Source organism: Canis lupus, chromosome 25, assembly GCF_003254725.2.
Source record: "Canis lupus dingo isolate Sandy chromosome 25, ASM325472v2, whole genome shotgun sequence".
Lineage (NCBI taxonomy): Eukaryota > Metazoa > Chordata > Mammalia > Carnivora > Canidae > Canis > Canis lupus.
In genome coordinates, this window is record NC_064267.1 from 11,091,155 (window position 1) to 11,111,860 (window position 20,706).

The following is a 20,706-nucleotide window of genomic DNA, read 5'->3' on the forward strand; positions in this document are numbered from 1 at the left end:
GAGAGTGGGACTTGCAGCTTCATAAGACGTGGATTAAAATCCTAGATCTGGGGATGCCGGGTGGCTCAGTGGTTGAGCGTGTGCCTTTGGCTCAGGTCGTGACCCAGGGTCCGGGGATCAAGTCCTGTGTTGGGCTTCCTACAGAGAGCCTGCTTCTCTCCCTCTGCCTGTGTCTCTGCCTCTCTCTGTGTCTCTCATGAATAAATAAATAAATATATTTTTAAAAATCCTAGATGAGAAAGACAATGTAGTATACACCAATGGTGGAATATCATTGAACCTTAAAAACGAAAGGAATCCTGACTTGTGTTACAGCTTGGAAGAACCTTGAAAACATCATGTTCAGTGAAATAAAAAGAAGATAAACACTGTATGATTTCACATATATAATATACTTAGGGTAGTCAACCCATAAAAACAGAAAGAATGGTGGTTGCCAGGGGCTGGAGGGAGACTGGATGGGATGTTCTTGATTAATGAGTTATGGTTACAGTTTTGCAAGATGAAAAACTTCTACAGATCTGTTGCACAATGTGCTATATATAGTTTAAGTACAGTTAACACTACTATACTATAATCTTAAAAATGGTTGAGTTGGTAAATGTTATGAGCTTTTTACCACCATCACCACCTCATAGAGCTAGTCTAAGGATTAAATGAAAGTAAGTATGTGAAGCTCCTGATGTACCAGGCCCATAAAAGATATTCACATTTTAATTAAATGAAATACACTAAATTTAGTTCCCTATTTTTAATAGCAGAATGGTTTTCTCTTAAGGACCTAGACCTACTTCTGCCTTTAGCTGCCTATCATAGTGCAGCCTGCAAAATACTGAGGATGAAATAGTTAATAGTGACACCTCCCTGAGCGGCCATACCCAAAGGACTTATAATTGAATTAAACAAGATGATCGCAGAATCCCTGTTTTTGATCAGAGGAGGGTCCCAAATAAAGACACCACTATTACCAGCCAAGGAAACTGAATGTAATCACTTCTGACCACACGGATGGCAGAGCTCAGATGCAATTGGCCTGAACACTGCGTTTGCAGACTTGCAGGGCCTCGAAAAGATAGAGAAGCCCTTTGCAAAGCAGAAATGATGAGCAACAGGCATTCAGGTGAGCCTAGGGGAGAAAACAAACCTCCTTAGGAATATTATTACTACATATTTAAGGCATAAAGTGTAATCTGAACAAGTCCCAATGTGGAGACATAGACTTTACCAGAGGTATATGACAAGATCAACGTGGAATATGCTTAGGAGAATCACCAGAACTTGGAAACCTAAGACCTAGAGGAATTCAGACCAGACCAGAACATTCTCTTAGCCACCCTTGGCTAAGATTTTTTTTCTTTTCTTACTCCTTAGAAGAATTTGGAAATTTATGCCAAAGTTCCTTTCTATATCACCTACGATTTGCTGCACAAAATTATGAGTTAACCAGAAGTAACTGGATTGGTCTGATTTCGTAGCATAGGTTCAAGCTTTCTCGATACTTCCTTTTTGTCATCTTCATTAAGTCCTGGGTTACAGCCAGCCACCAGCTATTATTATAGTAAGATACCTGCACAGGGTGGACCCCTTCTGACTCTTGCAGTTAAAATCCCGGTGCCCGGAGTTTCCAGGTAAGCAGCAACCCTCACACAATGTTGTCTGGGTGTGTGGCCTGTAACAATAGTGTACCACACCCAGAAAGACAATATGCCAAAATATTAAAATATCCTATTCAGGCACTATGTCACGTAGAACACGCGTGGCCTGGCACAAGCCAGTCCCTCTTAAGATGTCAGGGCCCTCGAGAAGGTCAGTCAGACTAGATTTGATATTTTCTTACGGCTCTCACCTTTCTTAGGTTGACTGGGTATTTTTACTGAAGGTGTTCTGTGGTCTGTCCCACCTTGAATGACAACATGGTGGAGGGAATTTCTGCCCCTTGGTATCAGGCAGAAATGAGCTGAAATCTCATCCCTACTCCTTTCATGGCAGTGGAAGCTGAGCATGTTACTTAATCATTCTGAGCCTCAGGATTCCTGTCCATGGAGGAGAGTTCTAGAAGCCCCTGAAGTTCACTGAAAGAAGAGAGATGACACAGCTGAAGAGTCTGGTACACGGGCTGAGCCACAGAAGCTGCTCCCTGTCACTTGCTGCTCCAACCCCTCCCTGTGTCACCTTCTCATTTCCCCCGATTCTGAGTCTTGCTTCATTCTTTCTAATCCCAAGAACCTGCTCTTAGGCCTTGACCTCTTTCTCTGATGAATACTTTTGTTCATGGGCACTCCCGTTCTCAGGGAGTCTGATAAACAGCCTCCTATGTTCATGCAAACGTCACCTTCCTTGCTGTACACACACTCCCCCTTAACCAATTCTTCTCCCTCTGTTTCAGAGAAGACCCGCTGGCCCCTTCATTTCACAGCTGTCCCAAATGCCTTACACGCGCGTGACCGGATTGCTAACACCACCGCATTTTCTGATCTTGCTCCTGTTGGGACATAGATCTTTTCCCCTTATGCTTCCTACCATTAACGCATCTGGGCCATACGACGGATCCTGTGTTTTGTGTCCCCATCCTCTGTGTGTGTGAGAGGGAAAGCACGTGCGCCTTCTCAAACGTGTCTGTTTTTCTCTCTTCGATGCCAGAACCACTTTTTAATCTCAAGCCCTGCATCCCATTCGTCATCAGTGACCCAGCAGGACAGTTCAGCACTAGGCCTCTGGTGGGCCCCTCCTTCCACCTCCGCATCCTGCTCAGGAACTTTCTCCTGGTCGGGCACTGCTCATTAACTCAGGACTGAAGCCCCGTCTGCACAGCTTCGTGTTCAAATGGAAGGGCAGTTGAGATGCGGAGAAACCCCGGCTTCCTGCAGAGACAAGGTCGGCCTCTCCTTCCCCTTCCTTTACGGCCCGCTTCCTCCAGGAAGCCAGACATACAGTTAAATGTTGGGTGTGTAATTTGAGAAGCTGAAGGGTTCATTTTGGCAAGTCTTCAAAAGCAGGTACTCTCCCCTCAGTCCTGCCCGTGTCATTAATTATGTCTGGCTCCTGTAGGTCCTGTTAATTTCAAAGGTGCCTGTGTTCCAGAAACGAATATTGCACTGTATGTTAACTACCGAAAATTCTAGATAATAAATAAACAAATAAATCTGTGTGCTTTGCAGTGTACCCCTCATCAGCTCCACCCTGGACAAAGCAGCCTGCAGAGCTTAACTTGCTCTCTCTCTCATAACTAAAGGCAAAAAAACATGCTTGGGCTTAAGGCCTGCCCTGACATTCAGAGACCACAAGATGGGCTACTGGTCACCTTGGTCACCTGCAGTGAGAAGGGGGGGCGGGGTGTGTGAGGAGGGTTAGGAAGGAGACTTGATGAAACCTGGAGCTTGGCCACCTGCAGCTTTTAAAGTATGCGTTGAGGCAAACCACCGTTGGGATGTCCAGGATGGCGCTCTTGTATCTTTAGTTGCTCCATAAACATCTCTGGACACATACGGTTGCTGTTTTTGTTTTGACTAATTTCGATTTTTTTTTTAATGCCCTCACAGTTAAAAGGAAAAACAAATCTTTAAAATGACCTCATCTTTGTCCAATGTTACTTTATGGGAAATCATCCACCTCAACAGAGCGAGGAGTCAAAGCAGGCCTGGCACCAAGGAAGGGGTTTGGAATTAGGGACCTTTGGAGGGGGAAAAACTGCTATCAAAACTACTTTTGAATAGCAGTTAAAGTATTGTGTGATTTGGGACTTTGGTTCCCCATCTGCAAAAACGATAATTAGCATATGTTGGCTGCCAGGCTTAACTAAAGGAGAAATTTGGGGCACCTGGGTGTCTCAGTGGTTCAGCGTCTGCCTTTGGCCCAGGGCGTGATCCTGGGGTCCCAGGATTGAGTCTCACATCGGGCTCCCCAAGGGAGCCTGCTTCTCCCTCTGCCTCGGCCTCTCTCTTTGAGTCTCTCATGAATAAATAAATAAGTAATCTTTAATAAATAAATAAATAATAAATAAGGAAGAAATAACATTTGTGTAGAGAGTATAAAGAATGATTGAGGTAATGATTATTATATTGATTATAGGTAATATAAGTACATTGGACACGATATTCCTTTTGTGAGAGTCCTCAACCCCCCACCACCCCAAACGTAAGTATTATTATTACTCCCACTTGACAGAGGAGGGGACAGAGGTTTAGGGAGATCAAATAAGGGGGGAAAGGGAATGCCGCCCCCTGGGTCAGGCACTAGAGGTTTTGCCCTTAGTCATAACACTACTGTGATGGTTACCTCGCCATTGGTTTTATAAATTATAAATTACAAATGTAATTCATGTTCATTGTGAAAAAAATCCAGATAACAGAAACACGGAAAGTAGTTAAGGCAAAGAGCGATAGGACCACCTCCTCAGAAGGGGTTTAGCAGTTTGATGGACATCTGGTCAGGCCTTTTCCCAGAATGCATGCTGAGGGCTGTGTGTTGGGTCAACAAAAGTTAGATCACACTCCGTGTGTTGTTCTGCATGACATTACATCTTTATTTGTGAATGGAAGCAATGTGGGTTAGTAGGTAAGTACAAGGCATCAGAACAGTGGTTAAGCCCCCAGTCCCTCCTATCACTGGCTGTGTTTTTTGAAGCAAATTACATAACTTCTTTGAGCCTCACCTTAAAATGGGTATCATGCTACTTCTCTTTCAGAGCTTTTATGAAGAGTAGAGATATGTATAAAATGCCAGGCATATGATCAATAGTGGGGATTATTATTATTTCTAATAAATTATTGAAATTCTAGAATATTTCTCATTCTTGAACTATAAAAATATTGCATTTGGGATCCCTGGGTGGCGCAGTGGTTTAGCGCCTGCCTTTGGCCCAGGGCGCGATCCTGGAGACCCAGGATTGAATCCCACGTCGGGCTCCCGGTGCATGGAGCCTGCCTGTGTCTCTGCCTCTCTCTCTCACTGTCTGCCTATCATAAATAAATAATAATAAAAAAAAATTTAAAAAAAATATTGCATTTTTCTCTTGATTTGAACAAGATTGGTTGTAATCTATAGTCTTCAATGCTTTATTTTAATAAATTCTCAATGGGATTTATTCCTGTTTTCTTTTTAAAAATCGGACTTTTTAACATTTGATGCATATTGGAATTACTTTGGAAGCTTGTAAAAATTCCAAAGCAGGCCCCACCATGGCCCAACTCCATTACAGTCTCTGCAGTTGGGAACTAAGCTCTAGTTTGCTTCAAAAGATCTGCAGGTGATCTCAATATTCGGGCAAAGCAGAGAATCATCGCTTCATAGGATGCTGTGTCTTCTCAAGAAATAAGCATATAGACAAGAATGGAATTGAATTTCATTTGCTCAGTGTATTTGTATTAATGGAAGTGCTTACTACCTTTCCCCTTTTAATGCTATTAATGTATTTAATGTTATTAATTAATTAATATTTAAATACACATGGGCATTGAATGCCAGAAAAACACAATGAGATCAAATAGTGTATTGTAAATTGTAAAGTACATATATTTTTATTATAAAAGCACATCAGAGGGTATTTAGAATAATAGAAAAAAAAGAAAACTATTCACTAATAGTCCCCCCACATTCCTATCTATAAATTTCTGCTGATATGCTAGCATTAGTATATTTATTGTTTCTATCAATAGACTTTAGAGTACATAACTATCCTATAACATGTTATAATTCTGAACATCTTGTCATTAGTAAACAATTAGAATGAACAATTGTACCATAGGACAAGTGCCTTCAGGCTGAAAGCTGGGCAATGGGGAGAGCCCTGCCCATTAGGCTAAACACAACTCCTCCATACCATTGTCCACAGTAGCCAGTCTACCTTCATTCAAACCCTCTTTGGTTACTTTGATTCCTTTTCTATTTCGAGGTGGAATCGCTCAATGAGAATGTCAGGGCAACACCAGGGATTGGCTGGAAGCAGGCAGGAAGGACAGACTGTCATTTCCAATGTAACTAAAGCTGGATTCTAGTAATTAGTGCCCCAGAGAGAAGCCTTACTTATTGAGAGACTGTTTGCAAAAACTATGGCAGCTGCCTACAGAGGGGAAATGTGTGGCTGGGGAGAATTCTCCTTATGCCCTTTCATATCATATTCATATATTCCGTCTCCAAAAAACTAAATGGAGTTTTAAACTATTCTTCAGGACTGATGAATACTTTCTATTGTCTCTTCTCTGGGACAGGTGCTATGTTGGGTGTGTTGATATCTTTTCCAATTTGCTTTATTCATTTATTTACCTCGTCATAATAATTGTGCAAATAAACAGATAGTTCTTGACCCCTGGAATTACTGATAAACCCACCCACAGGTATTCAGAGGAACCCAAGGACAAACAGCAGACAATTCACTCGATGTCAGCCATAAGGCAGGTGTATTTAAGGGAACGGGTCGTGGGAGGAACATACTTGGACAGGGTGGAGTGAAAGGGAAAGAACCTTTCTTACGGAAGAGAATCCGAGGAAGGAAGGAAAATTTCAGAAGTGATTTCAGTGGCAGAAGAGACATTTGTGCAGTGTGGGGGAGGAAGTACGTTCCAGACAGAGGTGCAGCCCAAGAAGGAACCTAACAAGAACAATACTACAACTCATGAAGGGAGCCATTTATCTTGGGGTCCCATGACTGACAACTTCTTCATTATAAAGTGACCCGTGGGAATTTTAGGAAGAGCTTGGGACAGTGTCAGAGATGATAGGCCCTCAATAGATGGATGTTGGCTGACCATATTTACCTAACTCTGGGAGAGGGGAGCCCCCTTATTTTGGAGGGCCCTCTACCCTGCATTGCATAATCCATGAAGATAGTACATTTATACCTACTGTTCTAAGTGAACTGAAGGTAAAAGGAACAGAAAGGTGACATTGAAAAGTAGCCTGGGACAGTTTCGGCAGCCCAGAGCTGCCCATCGAAAGTCTTGGAGACAGGAGAGTCTCTCAGCACCTCTCAGAAGGAGAATGGTCAGTGATTAGATGGAAGGGAGGAGATATTTTAGAGTAAAATGGATGTCCCCCAAATAACCCATCAGTGATGATTCTCTGGTCAAGTCCTCACTGAAGCATTTTTAGGTAATTGTCATCAGTTCTGGGGATGAAGATAAGAGGCACAACCTCGACCATTTTCATGACCCTCTCAGCCACCCTATCTTCTTTAATTAAGTGTACTTTTCATATCATTTTGGATTCATATCATTTTGCTGCAGCTAGGTGACCTCAGTCTTCAGATTTTATTACAACTTGCAGTGATTTTATCTCTGTTTTCTTTTTCTTTTTTTTCTTTCTCCTTTTACCCCCTGGATAGTGTGCTCCATGAGGTTGTGAAGTAGGTCTTGTGTCCAGGTTAATCACCCCTGTGACTGCACAGTGGCTGGCACACAGTAGGCCTTTAATGAATATTTGATTAATTAAAAGAAATTAATATTAAAGAAGGAATGAACAAATGGAATTTATTAACTTAGTCAAGCACAAGATTAAACTACTAATCATTCCCCTGCTTTTTTGTCCTGTTTCATTCCATTCTAGCTTAGACCCATGGTTTCTCTGCTAATCCCAGCACCTTGGGTCACTACTCAATTTCTTTTTATCTGCTTCAACTGTCAAGTAGTAGGTAAAGGTCCAGGACTAGAAAGTTGAGCCCTTCAGCCCTGCATGATCTGGTCCCTCCATTTTCATTTCTCAACCCTTAGTGACATGTTCCAACAGACCTGAAGACCTTTCAGGCTCTTGAGTGCACTGTGTTCCCTCTCTTTTGCCTCTAGGTCTTTGCACATCTGTTTCTCTGTCTTCCTGCCCCTGCCTTTGACCCCCACATCTGAGTTAAGCACCCTTCACCTGAGCTCCTATAATATCCAGGATATCTCTGATTTCATGCTTAGCTCATTAACCTGTAATTGCATTTTTTAAGTATTTGTCTTAATTTATTCATTCATCAATAAATATTTATTGTGTACCCAAGATATCTCAGGCACCGAGGGACCTAGGGACCCAGGTATGAACAAAATAGGCAAAATCCTTGTCCTCTGGTATTTACATTTTAGTGGAAAGAGATAAACAATTAACAAGTAGAGACCCAGCTATATAATAGGTCATGTGTTAAGTGCTATAAAGAAAAATGAGGGAAAAAAAAGGAAAAAAAAAAGAAAAAAGGAAAAAAGGAAAAAAAGAAAAAGAAAAATGAAGCAGGGAAGACAGAGGGAAATAGGGGTGGGAAGGTTATTTTAGATGAAGTGGCCCAGAAGGGCATCCTGATAAGGCAACATTTTATCATCAGCTCAGAGAAATCAAGGGGAATAAGCCATAAAGTTGTCTGGGGACACATATTCCAGAAACAGTGCGAAGGCGCTGAGGCAAGAATGTACTTGACATATTGAAGAAGCAGGAGATGATGTGGCTAGGGCAGAGTGACCTTGTCAGCCTCCAATCCAAGCCATAAGCTCCATGAGGTGAGAGACCATGTCTGCCTGGTTCAGTGCTGTAGTCCCCAATATCTAGTAAGGAAGCTGGCACATGCTCTCAAGGTACTGCATGAACTGACATCTTAGAACAGCTTCCCCATTGGTCTGGGTTCACCCAGCAGGTCCTGAATGGGATAGACCAGGAGTAAGACATAGAGTTTGGACAAGTGCAGGTCTGAGCGATAGAGGAACTAGGTAAATAAAACAAGAATGGAAAGGGTTGAGGGATTGAGAACAAATCTGAGGGTTCTGCTTTGTTTTCCAGGGATCAAAGCTGACTATGGGACAGTGCTTTGGAAATGTCCTCTTGTACCATGTCACATCATTAAAGCCACACTCTTTAAGTCACTAGTAACTTCAATTCAGATCAATCCAGTACCCTCTCCTTACTACATGTTTTGACGGATTAGTTTAGCATGACTGTTATGGAGATTATTTGAGATGACATCTCCATTTTATAGATGAACAAACTGACATTTGGAGAGTCAGGTAACCTGCCCATGATCCCACAACTGATGGCAGAGACGGGCACTGAACTTAGGTGATAGGATTCCAAAGGCTTCACCCTTAACCCCTGTACCATAAGTTCCTCCCTCCTCATCCTGCCTCATCATGGTGAGATGATCTTATTATTGTGGTACAGACTTGCAGCCAAATGAAGATACAGAGATGAACCTCAGATCTGAGTTACATTTGACTCCAAATCAATGTATTTTCAAATCTAATGATAACAATTGCCCTCTGGTTTGGTTTTGTTAAAGAGAAGTCTTTAACAAGGAATCTGCATCCCATGAGGCTTCAAATTGATTGAGGACAGTACACCTCACTAGGAGGGAGCCTGGCGGTAGAAGGAAGTTTTCCTAACAAGAGAACATCTGGAAATTTTCATGAAAAATGGCAGCGCAGTTCTGGAAAAACCCTGTCATGCTCTATCTCTCCAAGACACAGATGAGATGTGTGGTGCTCCCACTGGGACAAGAACTGACAGGAATTCTGATGCTAGGAAGGACAGCAGCACCCACCATAGGGATCAAAATATGTCTCCAAAAACAACAGCTAATGATTCATTTGCTTACAATGTAAAAGACACAATGGAATTGTTTTGGCTGTTAATGCTGAGCCTCACCATACAGGTCCCACAATGTGAAGTAGAAAGGAAATGGTTGAGTGGAAGTTCTTCAGATTTCTCAGAGTAACCTCTAACACTACCATAACCCAACTCAAAGGAAATATGGAATTCAGGATGACTAACTCAAGCCCTGCTAAGAGTGGCAAGTACCCCAAGAAGACCTTTAAAGGAGCAGTGTGGGCTTTCTCATCTCTATCTGCTTCCCTCTTGAGATTCTCTAAAGAAAAAATCAAAGAGACTAAAGCCAGGAAATGGTCTTTATCCTAGGATCTCACTACATCCCACTTGGTGCTGCAGTGCTCAAAGGGGGGGGCGGGGCCTCTTCCTTGAAGTGATAAGAAGAGCTGCTTGCTTGAAGATATCAGTGGTCATTGGAGCCGATGGCAGTCTTGTTAACAGGACAAGGGGCCTAAATCATAATCTCTAGGAATCTCCTGTGGCTAAAACTGTGAAGAGTTGATATGTGGGCAAAAACAATGGGTGAATCTAACCCCCAGACTGGAGGAGAATGAGCAGACCCACAAAAGATGCTTAGACCAGTCCCTTACAGCATCACCAAAGAATTCAGAACACCAGATTAAATATCCTTCCTGCCCTTTAACTTTCTGGGTTTTCTTTGAGAACATTGATGTCTTTATCAAGAAAGACGGATGCCTGTGCACCCATTCCTCAGAAAAGAGAGAGCCCACCGAAATCCATCGGGATCAAAACAGAACACAGCAGGACAAGTTATCATGGGGAAAACTAGAACATCTGCCTATATCTGGTCTAAGGCCATGTGGTTAGTGCGGCACGTGGCACTGTAATTTGGAGCCGACTGCCAGGAATCCAGTCACTGGTCTCCATGAACCACAGCATGAATTCTGTGTATTTGAGAACACAATGTTGGTTTTTATAATTGTAAATATGTTTGGTTAGAAATTGACAGGCAGTAGTTAATGTCAGGAAGCCAGGTCTCATTTCCAAACACAACACAATGTTTTTTTTTGTTTTGTTTTATTTGTTAATGTGGTTCCACTGGCCCACGGCAGTGGGGAGAGTGTCTGGCAGAGAATTAGGAAAACGAGGGCTGGTTGTGGTTTTGCCACTAACTGGATGACCACTGGCATTTCAAATCTTTCAGGATTTTAGAGCTTACAGGGTGTAGTTCCTTGGGCTAACCTCAATGAGAAAGAGAAAGATGAACAATCCTCAACATTGGTCCTGCAGGAATTTATATCCACAGTGAGGAGATCGAAAACCTGAGAGCAGAAGGGAGGGCATGATGGGTGCTACAATAAAAGTACAAAATATTGAGATGTGCAAAGGAAGAGATCAATTTTAACTCGGCAAGATATTCAATAAGCGTATGGGGAACATTCTAGGTAGAGGAAAGAGAGTAAGAAAAACCCCACAATGAGATACCACCTCACACCTGTTATGGTGGCTACTATCAAAATAACACCAGAAAATAACAAGTGTTGATGAGGATGTGGAAAACCCGAGCCCTCGTGCCTTCTTGCTAGGAATGGACAGTGGTATAGCAGCTTTGGAAAACAGGCTGGTAGTTCCTTAAAAAAAAAAAAAAAAAATGAACCATAGAATTATCATGTGATCCAGCAATTCTACTTCTGGATATATACCTGAAAGCATTGAAAATTGCGACTTGAACCGATATTTGTACATTCTTGTTTGTAGCCCCATTATTCACAATACTCAGAAAGTGGAAGCAAACCAAGCATCCTTTGATGGATGAATGGATAAACAAAATGCGGTCTATCCATACAATGACATTTTATTTAGCCTAAAAATGGAAGGAAATCCTGACACATGCTACAACATGGATAAATCTTGAGGACATTATGCTAAGTGAAATTAGCCAATCACAAAAAGACAAATTCTGAGTGATTCAACTTAGATAGGTAGAGTAGTCAAATTCATAGATCCATAAAGTAGAATGGTAGTTGCCAGGGGCTGGAGGACAAGGAGGAATAGGGGGTTATTGTTCAGTTGGGACAGAGTTCTAGTTTTGCAAGATAAAAAGAGTTCTGTGGAAAGATGGTGGTGATGGTTGCACAACAATGTGAATGTACTTGACACCACTGAACTGCACACTTAAAATGGTTATAAGGTGGCAAGTTTTGTTTTTGTTTTTTAATTTTTTTTAGAGAGAGAGGAGGGAACACAGAATCTTAAGCATGGGCATGGAGTCCAACATAGGGCTCAATCTCACAGCCCTGAGATCATGACCTGAGCCAAAATCAAGAGTTGGATGCTTAACTGACTGAGCCACCCAGGTGTCCCAAGGTGGTAAGTTTTATGCTATGTATATTTTACCACAAAAAAGCTCCCCCTCCACACACACACAAAAAAACGAGGCAGAGTGTATTCAAAAGACATAAATAGTGTGAGCAAAGGGCTTAGAAGATGTATCAGCAGATAAAGGCTGATGAGGTCTTGAGTCAGGCCAAGCCAAATCCCCTGCTACTTGTCATATGGAATAAGGGGGAGTACGGAAAGGTAGGTGATGGATGGGGAGAAATAAACTTTGTCTTGAAAATGACACCATAAATATCATGGTCATGTTGGGTATAAATAGATCTTAGGCTTTTTTGCTGTGAATATGGTATTTGGAACTACCACAGCTTCATTCATGCTATTGACCTCGAAGAGAGGCAGACGGATTCTTTTTTTCTTTTTAAGGATTTTACTTATTCGTGAGAGACACACAGCGAGAGGCAGAGAGAGAAGCAGGCTCCCTGCAGGAAGCCTGATGTGAGACTCAGTTCCAGGTTCCCAGGATCACAACTTGAGCTGAATGCAGACACTCAACCGCTAAACCAGCCAGGTGCCCCGGCAGACCGATTCTTATCTCACATTAGCTAAGTCCCATAGATCCATGCAGCATTCCTTACTCCTCCCTCAGACAAGCACCGTTCTATCTGTATCAGATGAGTATCCCATAAGGCAGGTCTAAATTAGGATAATTGGAGGAGGGCTGAATAAAACAGCCCTTTACAAAGATGTGTGTGGGGAAATTCTCAAAAAATAGAGCAGAATCTGGAGGGAGTAGTAGGGACTGTTACCATTCCTAGACCTCTAGGGGGAGGGGGGAAGCAGTTATTGACTCAAGAAGGAATGAGTCATGTGGTTCAGAGGCTCTCCTGAGAGTTACAGTGCTCTTTGATGCAGGGATGCAGCCGGTCCTAGACAATCCCACAGGGAGGTGACCTGGGGGAGGGGGAGAATGCACTCACTGCCTCCTCCTCCTCTCTGGGATCTCCTGCCAGGATTCCTCACCAGCTGAGGCCCAGCTGGAAGCTAAAGGTTTAAGGAACCAGCCCGATGTTATCCAGTGTCTCCTTGAATGAACACTAGCCTCACCTGGAAGGCTTGGCTAAAAAACAGTATGCCAGACCCTGCCTTGAAGTTTCTGATTCAATAGGTCTAAGGCAGGAGCAGAGAATTTGCATGTTTTACAAGTTCCGGGGTGATGCTGAAGTCACTGGTCTGGGGACCACATTGTGAGATGCAACTCATATTAGGTCAGCCTCTCACAACAGAGGAAGACAGATGGAGTAGATCTGGAAAGGCAAACAGCCTGTTTAATTAAACGTGTTGCTGGACTCATATTAACGTTACAACCTTTGCAGGTGTCAGTTTCTCACCCTTGAAAGGAGAGAGATCTGAGGGGTTCCTTCTAGCTTATTCTGTGATCCCACAGACCCCCAGGACAGTCCTCTGGGAAAGGATATACACAGTTGACTTTTCCATCTTATTTCTCTGCAGATGAAATGAGACATTCACTGCATCAGATACGCTATGTTCCAAAATAGGGCCCCCCTCTTTGATTTGTGTAAAATCAATCATCAAAGAGATACCACAGGACAATGTATCTAATTAACAAAAGCCCGGTCAGTTTATACTAATTATGCCTATAGAATTATTATTCGGCATAACTTAAGAAATACTTTTCTCTTTTCAAGAGTTCATTTGTTAAAATCAAAAGAGATCCGTTGTCCTCCTGGCCCTCGGTGGCTATGCACATCTGTGAGCACATGCTTGGGAGCGGGATGTTTATGCATCTCTTCCCACTAGTTTGTTTTTGTGTGCCATATATTTACAGCAATGCAGATGACATAGAGGCATAGTGGTAAGCTTTTGGAAAATTCCCATCTGTTCCTCGGTTCCCCTTTTATCTTCATTTAATTTTGTAAAAAAAAAAAAAAAAATTCTTAAATTTTTATGCAATGTTTGGTTAAAAATAGACTCCCTCGGCAGCAGTCATAGGAGGCAACTTCCAGGAATCTTAAAACATCTTTTGCACAATCATTCTGCTTTCTCTGTAGGGTATTTCTGCTCTAGAAATTTAAGCTGCTTGTAAATTACTGATTCATGTCTTCACTCCTTGAATTGAGACTCCAAAGGCACTTGATAGCTGAAGGACACATTAGTTAAGTCAGGGGGAAGATGGCAGTGGGGAATTGTGTCCCAATTCTGAGAGACTGAACAGTTTCAGCTTTCTTTAGGGTAGATTAGATTAGCTTCATTAGAAGCTTTCAGAGATCTGGAACCATGGAATAGTCTGGGCTCCACAAACCTGTTTCATTCAATGGATGAGTTTTATTGACTGTCTACGGTGTCTGAGAACCAGTGCTGGTATCCTGGATGGGCTCTTTGTGGACTGGATGCAGACATGTGCACAAGCCATAATATAAGGTGATGAATTCTTCCGACAGATTTCTAAGGTCCCTGAGGTCAGAGACTCAGTTGGGCATCTCATGACTGTAGCTCTAGTGGCCTAGTACATACTGTGTGCTCGGTGAATACTTGCCAACTGGGTGCACTAATAGCAAAATAAACAAAAAGCTGTGGAAGCGCAGAGAAGGTGCTGGTGAATCCTGCCGGAGGTGTGGGGGTGGTGTCCAGGATGAATCCCAACCCACTAGGAGAAGTGCAGAGGAGAGGCCCCTCACCCCTGCTGTCCTAGGGAACCTTGGGCAGCTCACACTCTACCTATAAAGGTTCTCTTTGTTTTGACAGGCAAACAAAAAACAGACCAACAAAGCAAGCCTGGGTTCTGTTCTAAACATTCTACCTCAAGCTGTCAGGGCTAACAGCCTGAAAACATCTGTAGCATTTTCCCTTTAAATTCTGTTCTGAGGGGCTATTACTGGACCCTAGGGTGGCCATGGTTGACTCAGCCAAATTTCTTATGGCTTCAAAATTCACTCATTGTGAACAGAAGAGACCTGAGTGTTACTTTCCAAAGAGTGTAAAGAAGGCATTAAACCTGCTGCTGCCCTACTCGCCCCCCGACCTCTTGTTCCCTTGTTATCTCTCCGTGAGCATGCACAGAATATTAGGGGTGGGGTAGGTGAATATGGTCAATGCTGGGCATTTTGAAGAGAAAGAAAAAGAAAACCCCCAGTTGATTTACACTTTCCCAGTAACTGCCTGATTCTGGGTTAGGGAGGCAGGGCGTCCTGTTTAGTTAACAGTGGAGGCAGATGGGGATAGGAGTGGTGAGAGGGGAAACTTTGTCCACCGGTCTCTCTCTTTCTCTGATCAGCCACAGACTGAGACACATGAAGGGACCAGTGGTTGTTGGAAGATGCCCAACTGAGTCTCTGACACTCTTGAGAGTCAGTTATTAAATTTTTGGAAATACTGCAAGTCCATTGATAAACATGTCCATTATTAAAAGTAATCATACGAGCTTACAATTAAATAAACTTTTTGTTTAAAAAAAGGTATTAAATGAAAAACTCATAACTCCCTAATTATTTTACTATATTTTGCTATTTGTAATGCTTTTAGGGTTATTTACATCTATTTATTGGAATGGTGGAAATACTTTGTGATGGCATATTACCACCTTCCTCTTCTTCATTCCATACTTAGTGATATCATGTTGGTAGCTTAAAATTGTCCATGGTGGGAGTGTTTACACCAAGGAAATTGGCAGTGCTAGAAATTTTTTCCCACCAGAGTCAATTATTAAACATTTACTAGCACAACACCATAAGGGACCTTCTGAAATTTCTTAGGAATAGACTTACGTTTCCATAGGCCTCGAGGTGCTATGTGTAGCCCAGCTTAGTAATCTCTGAGGATAAAACATATCCTGAGCAATGTTTGTTGGACTGTAATATTGAATCTAATCCTAGTAGCCCGGTTGTTCTGTAGTGGGGCTAAACATCATTCTGTAGTTGGAAATATATAATTATATGATAGGATATAATTCGTATACTGTAAGATTCACCCACTAAAGTGTGCAGTTCAATGATTTTTAGTATATTCCTAGAGTTGTGCAACCAGCACAATAAATTTTAGAACACATTCATCCCTCCCAAAGAGACCCTGTGCCCATTAGAAGTCAGTTTTTACTTCCATCTCCCATCTTCTCTTTCCCCTCCAAACCCTAGGTGACCATCAATTCCCTTTATGTCTCTATAGATTCGTTTAACTGGACATTTCAGATAAATGGCACCACACCATAGGTAGCCTTTTGTGACTCGCTTCATCCACATGGCATAATGTTTTCAAGGTGTATCCATGCTGTGTTGTGTGTCAGGCTTTCATTCCTGAGTAATATGCCATCATGTGGATATACTACAAAAATATATTCTTCCATTAATAGATGGATATTTGACTTATTTCCACTTTCTGGCCACTATGAACAAGACTGCTATGTACATTTGTGTACGAGATTTTCTGTAGATATACTCTTTCAGTTCTCTCCTTTTATTTTTAATTTATTTTATTTTTTAATTTTTTAAAGATTTTATTTATTTATTCATGAGAGAGAGAGAGAGAGGCAGAGGAAGAAGCAGACTCCATGCAGGGAGGCTGACATGGGACTCGATCCCGGGTCTCCAGGATCACTTCCTGGGCTGAAGGTGGCGCTAAACCACTGAGCCACACAGGCTGCCCAATTCTCTCTTTTTAAAAAAGATTTCTTTCTTTCTTTTTCTTCCTTCCTTCCTTCCTTCCTTCCTTCCTTCCTTCCTTCCTTCCTTTCGAGAGAGCACCAGCAGGGGAGAGGGGCAGAGGGATCAGGAGAGGGAGAGAATCCTCAAACAGACTCCCTGCTGAGCACAGAGCCCAATGGAGGGCTCCATCCCAGGACCCCGACCAAGATCATGACCCTGAGATCATAACCTGAGCCAAAATCAAGAGTCAGCCGCTCAACCCACTGAGCCACCTAGGTGCCCCTTATGCATTTCCAATTCTCTTGGGTATACACCTACAAGGAATAGAATTTCCGAGTTACATGGAGACTCTATGTCTAACCATTTGAGGGGCTGCTGTTTTCCAAAGCGGCTGCACCAGTTTGCATTCACACTAGCCATGGAGGACGTTCTACTCTCCATATCCTTGCTAACATACTGTTGCTGTCTTTTTTTAAAGATTTTATTTATTTGAGAAAGAGAGAGAGAGAAACAAGTGAGCACAAGCAGAGAGAGAAGGAGAAGCAGGGAGCTGAGCAGGGAGCCTGACTTGGGGCTTTATCCCAGGACTCCGGGATCATGACCTGAGCTAAAGCCAGATGCTTAACCAACTGAGTTACCCAGGCGCCCATGTCTGTCTTTTTTATTTTAGTCATGCTAGTGGATGTGAAATGGTATCTCACTGATTTTGATTTGCATTTCCCTTTGACTAATGATTTTGAACACCTTTTCATTGGTTATTGCCATTTGTGTATCTTCTTTAGAGAAGTTTCCATTCAGGAGTCTTCTAAAAAAAAAATGAAGGAAATTGAAGTTGCTCTTAAACCATCTGCCATCCAAGTTAACATGTTCCCAATCCCTTTGGCTTTTCCTCATGAGGGCTTCAACCCCAGCCCCCTTTGGAATGGCTCCAAGTCCCTACACCTCACTCTAATTGAGCCAATACCCATGGAAACATTTGTGTGCATCTCTGCAAGACTCACTTTTGCTGCCAACTTTGCAGAAGCCTCACCCACCAATCCCACCTGTCTTTCATTATAGGTCGGTGATTTACTCCTTCCCTACTGATTCTGAATACTGTTGGCTATAGTTGGGTGTCTCCTCTCCTCTCTAGCAAGATCCTCTCCATCTGTCCTTTGAACTCTCTCTCAGGCCACACCCCGTACCTGAAACAGCCCTTCATGCCTAACTCAAAACTCCCCTGCTTCCGACATTCAAGTAGCCCTAAAATCAGACTTTTCTCACAAAGCCTTTCCCACTAAGCTGGACCAGGATGATGACTTCCTACCCTTTTCCACCCCCTACTAAAACCCATCTTGCCTGGACTTGCCATCCACACAACCACACCAAAAATTCTTGCACCATTCCTATATTCATTTCATTTCACTAACACATTTGTCATTTGTCTCAGGCTGGTTTGCCCAGTCGTGGCTGTTAGTCTGAATCAGTGAGATCCACCTTACGTTGCAAACTTCTAGAAGAAAGGAGCTTTTCATCCTTGGTTACAGTTACTAATAAGAATGTTCTGCTTTCTGGGCACCTGGGTGATTCAGTCAGTTAAGCATCTGACTCTTGATTTTGACTCAGGTCATGATCTCAGAATCATGAGACTGAGCCCCACATAAGGCTCTGTGCTTAGCTTAGAGTCTGCTTGAGATTCTTTCTCTCCTTCTCCCTCTCCCTCTGCCCATTCCCCCACTTGTGCTAAATAAATAAATAAATAAAATCTAAAAAAAAGGAATGTTCTGCTTTCAGACCAAAGAGATTTGACTTAGATTCTTGCCTGTGGTTGCTCAAGACAGAAGAACTGAAGTGATGCCATGAGCTCCCACAGCACACATGTTTAATCAGAGGAAGGTAAAAGAAAGCTGACTGAGACCCTTTTTCATGTGCCCTGCCCTGTGTTTGGTACTTGAAACATAACACCTTAGGGATTCTCACTTGAGCCCGATAAGGAAAGTATTATTGTTGTCACTTTCTAGATAAAGCTCAAGGAGGTTAAATAGTGTACCTAAAATCAAACCGTAAGTTGCAGAAGCAATATGCAAGTTCACGTCTGTACAAATTCCTCTGTTCCTGTGGCCTCCCAAAGCACATTTGGCAAGTAGTAGTATTCACCATACTTACTGAGAATATGGAGCCTCAGAGCTTTCTCAGTGTATACATTGATCACAAGGGAGAGGGGATGGCATTAAAATCCATCTCTTCTACAAACATTATTCAATATATGTATTGTACTGTTGATGGGTGAATACTTTCATTTAGGTACAGGAAAGACAGAAAATACAACTAAGTATGTATAGACATTCCATTTTTCCCCCTTGTGATGATTCTAAGTAGTATTTTCATAGTGAAAAGTCATACGGATCATAAGAATAAGTTTGCGAACCAATTCTTCCCTGCATGATGGTAAGAATGGATTGCTCTGGAGAAGGATAATAGGTTACTAGGTATGGACTAAAAATTATTTAAGGGATCCTTTTCTCTGCACATGTCTGGGCTTGTATAGTTTTTTTGCAGTCTATAGCAGAGGATCCAGGTAGTGTCCCGGTAAGTGAAAAGGGTTTTAGGAAATATTCCATTAAGGCCACAGTGAAAGGCTTTTTGCCTCCTAAGTATGAGCAGCTGATTATGAGAACACCATCAGGACATAGGTGGAGTGTAGTTTATTCCAGAAGAGGCTTTGTCAATCACCCCTCTCATCTTTTTCTCCTAGGTCCATCTCCGTCTCAACCACTACTTGGAGAGAGGAGAGATAAAACAAAACACTCTTGTGACCTATTCCTGATGATTTCACCTTGGGATCTTCTCATTTTTTTTTAAGATTTTATTTATTTATTCATGAGAGACACACAGAGAGAGGCAGAGACATAGGTAGAGAGAGCGAAGCAGGCTCCGTAAGAGGACCCCAATGTAGGACTCAATCCTGGTACTTAGGGACCACACCCTGAGCCAAAGGCAGATGCTCAACTGCTGAGCCACCCAGGCACCCCTGGATCTTCACATTTCTTAAAAAAGATTTTGTTTATTTATTTATTTGACAGAGAAAGAGTACAAGCAGGGAGAGTGGAGGGCAGAGGGAGAAGGAGAAGCAGGCTCCCCACTGAGCAGGGAGCCCAATGCAGGGCTCAATTCCAGGACCCCAGGATCATGACCCGAGCCAAAGGCAGATGTTTAACCGGCTGAGCCACCCAGGTGCCCCAGGATCTTCAAACTTTTATACATCTACTTTTTATTTTAAAATGAAAGTTCTATGAAACATTTAAGCTGCCATTAAATTTTATAAGCAGTGTGAATGAATTTAGACCATTTCTTGAGAGGATGTTTTAATAGGAAAACAGCAGGATGGGGGCCAGGGACAGGATTGTATAATATGTGTATGTGGGTGGGGAGTGGAGCTAGGATTTAGAAAGTAGCCTCAAGGTCTGGAGCTTCTGTTCCTTTTGATTTGTAGAGACAGAACTTGGCACAGAACAATGGCAGTGGTTGAGAGTTCTCCTGGTAGCCAGGAAGGACACAGTCCAATGGACATACAATGTGAGCCATGAACATAAACCATATATATAATTTTAAGTTTTCGAGGAACCATATTTTAAACACACTTTTAAAATTGTTAAAAAGAAACGGTAAAATTAAATTTAATAATGTACTTTATTTAGGGGCACCTGGGTGGCTCAGTCGGTTAAGGGTCTGCCTTTGGCTCAGGTCATGATCTCAAGGTCCTGGGATTGAGTCTCACATCAGGCTCCTCACTCAGTAGAGAGTCTGCTCCTCCCTTTTACTCATATGCACTCTCTCTCTCTCAAATAAATAAAATCTTTAAAAAATAATAATAATACATTTTGTTTAACCTACTATATTCCAAATATTATCTTTTTTTTAAAAAAATATTTTATTTATTTATTCATGAGAGACAGAGAGAGAGAGGCAGAGACACAGGCAGAGGGAGAAGCAGGCTCCATGCAGGGAGCCTGACGTGGGACTCGATCCCGGGTCTCCAGGATCACACCCTGACTGAAGGTGGCGCTAAACTGCTGAGCCACCCAGGCTGCCCCAAATATTATCATTTTTGACATGGAATGAATTTTGCCTCCTATACCCTATGTTTTTCACATGTTAATGGAAGAATCTCCAGTGACATAAAAGGGCAAGTCTCAATGTACATTTATTTTTC

The 20,706-nt window shown here is 42.4% G+C and overlaps 1 long non-coding RNA gene across 1 annotated transcript in view; it reads right to left on the reverse strand.

Moving 5' to 3' along the window:
• Window positions 1–409: 409 nt before the first annotated feature.
• LOC125753681 (uncharacterized) overlaps window positions 410–20,706 on the reverse strand; it is an 82,671-nt gene continuing 62,374 nt past the window's right edge. Inside the window, exons 2-3 of the long non-coding RNA XR_007406054.1 lie at window positions 1,847–2,072; window positions 410–1,126 (exon numbers count right to left, since the gene is read on the reverse strand). This is a non-coding gene — a long non-coding RNA (uncharacterized LOC125753681). The remainder of the gene's footprint in view (window positions 1,127–1,846; window positions 2,073–20,706) is intronic.